Source organism: Athene cunicularia (genome assembly GCF_003259725.1).
Source record: "Athene cunicularia isolate RWA chromosome 23 unlocalized genomic scaffold, athCun1 chr23_part1, whole genome shotgun sequence".
Classification (NCBI taxonomy): domain Eukaryota; kingdom Metazoa; phylum Chordata; class Aves; order Strigiformes; family Strigidae; genus Athene; species Athene cunicularia.
Window position 1 is genome coordinate 5,874,530 of NW_020799130.1, and position 7,623 is coordinate 5,882,152.

The 7,623-nt window shown below is 52.5% G+C and overlaps 1 protein-coding gene across 1 annotated transcript in view; it reads left to right on the top strand.

The window, feature by feature from the left end:
• LOC113488306 (cbp/p300-interacting transactivator 3) overlaps nucleotides 1-7,623 on the top strand; it is a 10,176-nt gene that overhangs the window by 839 nt on the left and 1,714 nt on the right. The gene's annotated exons all lie outside the window — the stretch shown is intronic.

Here is a 7,623-nt window from a genome sequence, read left to right on the forward strand (position 1 = left end):
CCCCCAAGACTCACTGCCACAGCTGTGACTACCTCACATCTCCAAATGCAAGACAGTTGCATGAGGCAACTTCAGCAGACCAGAGAAACCGCCACCAGCTAATCTGCCTCAAGACAACAGCAATGCGGGCACCAAGAGATAAGAGGAAATAACCTAAAACCTCTGACTCCATGCCCCAGAGGACGCTGTGCCTTGCAGGAGCAGTCCTTCAGGTGGGAAAGCTCCACTGTTGTCCACTTCCACTGATCCCACCACCATGCACCAGATCCAGGGAGGAACTGGCAGAGGCACAGGGACCCTTGACCCACGATGCCTGACTCAACAGGCTCCTTGCTAGAGAAACCACAGCACTGCTCTGTCCATCTGTGCTTCAAATCCAGCCTGAAGGAAATTGCAGTGACCAAGACATTCAGACTGGCCATGTGAGAAGAAATGTATGCCCAGGCAGCAATGTGAGCCAGGCCTCGGGCAAAGCAGCTTCTTACCTGAAGCAGAGCTATGGATTGCTCACATGAGAGGGGATTACTCCTTGACTTGTCTTTAGCAGAGAAAAGAACATGCTGGGGTACCTAGGCAGGACAGTCATGGGACTGAAGGGACCATGCAAGAACAGACCCCCATGATATTGCACATGGACCTTTGACACTGGAGCCAGCTCGGTGTGCTGGCTCACAGTCTAGGGACCACAGACACCATAAGGAAACCTGGAAAACTCCAAGGGGGAATGGAAGAATAGAAATGGGAAACACCAACAGAGCACTAGCGAGGCCCGTGCCGGCTGGCGGCCCAGCAGAAGGACTGGGTCAGTGCCTGGGTTTCCTTGGCCATGGCAAGCCACGGGGCTGTGCTGGGGAGGGGTGGCAGCGCAGGGAGGAGGTCAGTGGTGGCACAAGCTGGTGACGAGCATGGCTCTGTACCACGTCAGAGGCCATGCTGGCAAACCAGTCTGGCAGGCTGCCTGCTCCTGCCTTTGGGCCAGGCTCAGGCTGCACATCCATGGCTGGGTAGTGCTCAGGTTTCCAAGACAGGACTGATTTTCTGCTGTCAGGCTGCACAAGGGAGGTCCCTGAGGTATCTTGCGGTGGTAAGTGGGATCTCTGGGCAGTGTGGGAACAGGCAGCTGGGGGGGGCTGGGGGTCAGGTACCATGCCAGCTGTACTGGGGTTGCCCCTGCCTCAGGACTTCAAGGCTAAAGTGCAGCCAACGCCTGCCATGGTAAGGTCTAAACGCAAACCAGCTGCATTGGCACAAGTGCAGCAGAGCAAGCCAAAGTTGCAGGGCAAAGAGCCAGGACGCTGAGCAGGATCTTACCAAGTGCCACACCAGCTCTGCAGGCATCAGTGAGGAGAGGCCAGACCCCACTGCCCCCTCCTGCTCCCTGCCAGCAGCCTGGCCTCAACCCCCCAAGGACATCCAGGGAGGCATGTGGCTGTGCCGGGTTTGCCTCCCGGCCACCTTCCCGAGACTGAGAACAAGGCTCTGGTGCTGAGCAGGGAGCGGAGCAGGAAGCAGCCAGGACAAGAGGTGCACGCAGGCCCAGAGGAAAGCAAACAAGAGAAAGCAATTGAGGAAGCTCGTGTCTCATTCGTGTGCGTCTCAGCCAAAGTCCAAAGCAGAAGGCGCTTGCAAAGGACACTGGAAAAATTCCAGTGATGTTATCTACCCCCACAGAGCAAGATTAGCCCAGAGAAAAAAAAAAAAAAAAAGAAAAAAAAGAAGTTGTTTACAAGCTGGGCAAGCCAGCTCAGTGGTTGGAGGACATTGGTGCTGGGGTCAGCTGCTCGCCTGGCTACGTCTGCCACTTCAGAAGAAGCACCAAACCCCTCCATGCCCTGCTCTGGTCTCAATCTCCTTTGCAACATTTAGTGGCCCCGGGCAGGTGAGAGGCTGCCGGAGGACACACAGCCCCACACAGCTATCGGTGCACGCAGGGAGCCATGTGTCCCAGAGCATGTGGGCTGGGAGCCACCTGCACGCTTGGCAAGGTCCCACAGAGCTGAGTGGCGGCACAACCTTCCCTTCCTTGGCATATTTGCTCCAGAATCCCAGCAGGGTTAATGGAGAACCCAGTGTCCCTGGAGCTGGCCGCCAGTTGCAGACCAGTCACACCTGCTCTCAGCATTAACAGTCCCTGCATCCAGCAGGGCCATCAGGGAGCAACCTGCCCTTTGCCCCCTCCCCTGGGCCGTTTGCACTGCTAGTCTCTGCCTAACACCTCCTACCTTTTATGAAGGGTTTCCATCTAAATGCAGATGAGGAATCACAGGATAATGTAGCGCCTGGATTCAGCTCTCCTGGAGGACCCTTCTACCATGCAGAAACTGAGAGAGGGAATTTTGAGTTGCTGCCCAGCCACCAGACCGGGGGCACTGTTAGTGCCCCGTGCCCTGGAGAGGAGGCACATAGTGACCATCTCGGGCTCTTCACTTTTCCCTCATGTTCTTTGTCTGTTTTTTTTTTAATCTTAACAAAATTTTTTTTTCTGCTGGACACCCAAGGCTGCTCTCAGTGAAACCCACACTCACCTCATCTCTCGCCTGTGCATCTTGTCTAGGAGGCTTTTGCTCAAGTGAGGTCCGCACTGGCACAAGCATGTTCCTGCCTCACATGTGCCTACACCACAGAGGGAAGCCACAATGCCATGACTGCGCCAGGCAAAGTCCTCCCCTGAAGACCACATGTGGGGTGACAACTGCCCAGACCCATAACCAAGCAGGTGGTGCGTGGGGCACCTTCCCCAGGAGAAGCTGATGTGTCCTGCTGCAAAGCCCCAGGGGATCTCAGACCCTCCACACCTCCTGACTGTGCCATGCTGGGGCCCACGGCCCTGATGGCGCCACAGATTCCCCATGTCCTGCCCAGGGAGTGGTGCTTGTCCCCTCACTTGTCCACATCAGACCCATCTGGAGACAAAAAACAGGTTTGGTAACAGGTGTCTGAAATAATTTTCTGTTGGCCAGTAACCCTTCAGTCCCCTTTGTCAGAGACTCCTGTAAGACACAGAATCAAGAAGCTTAATATTTAATTTTAAGTTCTAAATCTTGGCTTGTTGACATACTTCTTTAAAGCCAAACTGGAGAACCTCCATCAGAATTTACTTCTGGTTCAGTGTTTATAGCACCATGGCCTCTGCCAGACTTCAAGGTCAAGGTTTGCAAGCCACTGTGCATCCTTGTCTCATCTCCTGATTGCCAATAAATGAATCTGCTAGGAAAGCATTACATGTGTAGCAGATACCCACTAGAATCCTTTCAAGATATGGTATAGAGAACTCCAGCAGCTGATAGTAAACATTTGATTAAATTGGATGTCTCAACATAGTCAAACGTTAGGTAGAAAAGCTTTCAACTCCTCGGTGGTGCCGGGAGAGGCAGTGGATGTGCACCCCCAGACAGGCCTTGAGGGAATCAGACCACGGTAACCCTTCCTACTCTCTGTCCTTCAGTGAGTGGAGGACTGGAAAGGGGCTTCTTACGGACATTTCTCCCTCAGAGTCTTCTCCCTTAACAGATGATATTTCAAATTGCTTTCACTTCTATCTGCACACCTCAGTTGCTCTGAAACTTGCAGGGGCTCTGTAGGGCCAAGCACTGGCTTAGCTGGGCATCCAGGAGTCTCTGAATTATGGAGTTCCTCAGATCCTTCCATCTACACCAAACACACAGCTCACATTGCTACTCAAATTGTTCTGCAATCCCCATGCAATGGTAGATCACACCCCACGGCAGTGGGTGGCTTATAAACTGAAATGCATAGTAAGAATCACTTGGTCTGAGGAAATTGCCCAAAAAATCCTCTATCCGCTCTCCATTCATCAGTACATCTGACATCCTACAAATCTCTTTATAAAATACTCTTTTTTTTTTTCCTTCCCCCCAAAAAACTGAGGCTTTCAGACTCTTGTAAAAAAGAGATCTTTGACTGTATACCAGCAATTGGAATTAGCAAGAATCAGTTCTGACCCATGCAAAACATTGCGAGATAAAAGTGTTCACATCTCTGCTTACAAAAAGCGCTCATCCGTGCCCACCTCTCATCCCTGGGGGCTTTGGGGACATGATTTTACCACAGTACTGCCACTGGGGCTGTGCAGTTGACGAATGATGATCAGAGATCAAATATGAGGAGGGAACATCTTACATAAACAAAATCAGAGGTAACACAGAGCAGCTGTACATCAGCCTGCAAGCACCCTCCTGAGAGGGAGAAGAAAAGGTCTGCAATGTGCTGGTGCCCAGAGCCCTACACTGACACCCACCCACACTGATGCCTTGACCTGGGACACAGACACACGGGTGGTGCTAACAGATCCCCAGTCATGCAGAGCCAAACTGGTGCCACTGGAGCAACAATCTGATTAATTCCCAGCCTGGGTAATCCACCCTCGATAACACAGCACTGATGACACCAGTACAGCCAGACTGGGGAAGTCCCATGTCAGGAAGCCCTGAATGACACACTCCTGGAGGTGGCTTATGTGGTGACTTAAGTCAGGGCTGACCAACTGACAGCCCCAGGGCTGGATCTGATACACAGGCAGTTTATCTGCTTTCCCAGAAAGGCCAGTCTGTCCATGGGCTGATGACAGATGGCAGCACATGGGGAGATGGAGGAGAGACCACAGACCCGGGGTTAGATCGCGTCACACACAGCGCCTTGTAAATACAGCTGCAGTGGTTTGGGTCCTTAACACTTGAGGCCTCAGCATGACAAGGAACCACTGCTCGTTCTGGGCCAAAAAGATCGGTGAGAGAGATGCTGCCAGGACTAGTCAGCCCTTCCCCAGCTCTGCTGTCCCAGCCACTGGCTGGGCAGTGTGAAATGCAGCAGACAAGTCTACACTGGTCCTTGTAAAGTAAAATATTACTGGTTCAAGAACAGGAAGTCCTCAAGACACAGAGCAAGGAAGATGGCACATAACATGGTAAACAAGGAGGCTGTGGATCTGCGGACACCTCTCGCCACCACAGTGCTTCCCATCTCCCCATCCCCTTCCTTTTCTGCAGGCACTGGTTCCTCTCAGGACACCCCAGGTTATGCTGGTGAAACCTCTAGGGGACAGTGTAACCATCAGAGAGCTGACCCCAGCCAAACATAATTCCATTTCTTGTCAAATTAATTTCAGACTGGATGAGTTCCTGATCTGGCTTACCCTTCCCAAAAGAGAAGGGACATAAGTCAGTGTAGACATGGAGGGGACTTTCACACTTGTGTTTAGCAAGCATGCTCTCTCATCTGCCAATTTGTTCCCAGAATGATGGGCCATTTACCACTCTTGGCATCTTCAGTAATACAAAGGACTGCAGAGAGCCCCTTCCCACATGTTTCTCCTGTCCAGGAATTCCTGCCCCTCACCAGGACTTGCGCTGCACACCACACCTCTCCTCAAAGTAAGAGAGGCTTTTATGGCTGGATGCATCTGCAAAGACAAGGACAGACACTCCCTTTGTATTTGTTCCTCACCTGGGTGTGCATCTGCATGTGTGTGAACTCTCAGGCAGACAGGTATATGTATGTGAGCATGTGTTTATTAGCACTAAAAAATGCATTTGTCAAAATCTCTAGAGTTAAAAAACAATCATTACATAATTACATTAAACAATTAACCAACTGATTCATCAGTTAGAGGCTCACCAACAACACCTGAAACCCATCCCAGCCACTTAACCAGGCAGAAGGTGACACAAACAAAAGCGACTCCCAGGATGTCCTGGAGGTTAATGGCCCTGTGCTCTGCCCAGGTAAGGGAAGACACTTTCCATTCCTGCCTGCTAGCATCTGGAAGCTGATGGTTCCTGGGTGTTATCTTCTCTGAGCTCCTGGTTTAAGGTGTTTTGATATAGAGATATTGCATGTCAGTACTGTGCGGTTAGGCACTCGCTCAGGATGCCTGTGCTGCCTAACTTCAGTCCCCTCGTGACAATATGTACTCAGGCCTCATTTCTCAATACAGTTAGCAGCAAGAAACTTCTTCAGCAACATATGAAGCACTTGGTCAGCATTTCCTTAAGCTCAACAGGGTCCATGAGCACCATGAATGTGTGAAATGCACACAACTCCATGAAACAATCTCTCCAAGTCTCCAGAAAAGCTCTGTCTGTCATTACCAGAGCTGTGGTCTGTGATGCTGCAGTTAGAGCCTGCACAGGAGAGCACACAAAACACAACAACATTGGGGAAGCAAATTTAACTTTGCCATCACCTGCCTTCCAAGTGGGTAACCATGCAAAACTAATATCTTTTAAAAAGAAGCCTCTGTGTTCCTTCAAAACAAAAAAACAAAGGGGAAAATTAACCACTGTGCTTGTATATACTACTGGAAAGCACCACGTCCTATAGAGAGCACCAGTGCTGCTATCTAGGCCCATGGTGAAACAACTTGGCTGGTATGGCACAGTGGGTGAACACGTGGGCTGCACTGGGAGCCAAACCTCAACTCCGAAGTGACGGACACTGCTGCAGAGTTATAGCAGCAGATCTCTGCTTCTAATGTTCATCTTCCTACCAGAGGTGTTTGGAATGTCGGTGCATCCTTGCTGGGAGGGCACCACTGGTGGAGTAACCAACCAGCTAGTTGTTGCCACTAACTAACCTCAGTCACCTTGGCTGGTAAGGTCTCACAACATGCCAGCATCCCACTGCTGACCTTGTGACCTGAACTGCCACCAGCAAGGACCCTTCTGGTGACAGCCGGTGCCAGGGTGCAGCGGCCCTGGAAGCGCCTGTGTGTGCGTCCTCCAGTGCGAGCAGGGAGCTCAGCACCACAGTGGGGACTCCCCAGCCAGCCGGGAGGTCAGGTAGGAAGGCTCGGTCAGAGGGACCCTGCGGAGAGGAAGGCACTGGAGGGTGATCTTCTGCCATTTGCGGTATCAGAGTCAAATGGGGTCCCTGATCAGGAAGCAGAGTGAGCACAACACAAAATTAGTGCTTCACTTGAACACACCACCACACCCAGCGTGCATGGGCTGGGAGCAGAAATGACCTGAGTGAGGTCCCAGTCACATCGGGCCCAATCCTTAACCCAAGGCACATAAGTGGTGTATGAGGAACTGGAGAAGAGGAGGCTGAGAGGAGACAGGAGGGTGCAGAGAGGGGGGATGAGTCTCTGGAGCCAAGGCCCCAGCGCCAGGCCCCGAGGGAATGGCCTCAAGCTGCCCAGGGCAGGGTCAGGCTGGCTCTGAGGAAGGATTTCTGTGCAGAAGGGGCTGTTGGGCGTTGGAATGGGCTGCCCAGGGCAGGGGGGGAGTCCCCGGGATCCCTGGGGGGGTTGAAAAGTCGGGCTGAGCCAGCGCTGAGGGATCTGGGGGAGTTGGGAACAGTCAGGGTGAGGGTCATGTTTGGGCTGGAGGAGCTGCGAGGGCTTTTCTGACAGAAATGATTCTGTGATTCTGTATTAGACAGGGATGACCCAAGTTTTCTGCAGCCAAGTATCCCTGGAGGACCTGTGGTGCCCACAGCACACCAGGGGACCCCCAGCCCCACATGCTGGGTGAGTGTCCCTCGCCCCCAGCCCCCTCCATGCCCGGTGGATGCTGACATGGGAGAACAGGCGGGTGCGTGCACCACCCGTGGGGATGGCGGCGCGGCTGGACCAGCACCCTGTGCAGGAGCTGAGGGTGCACC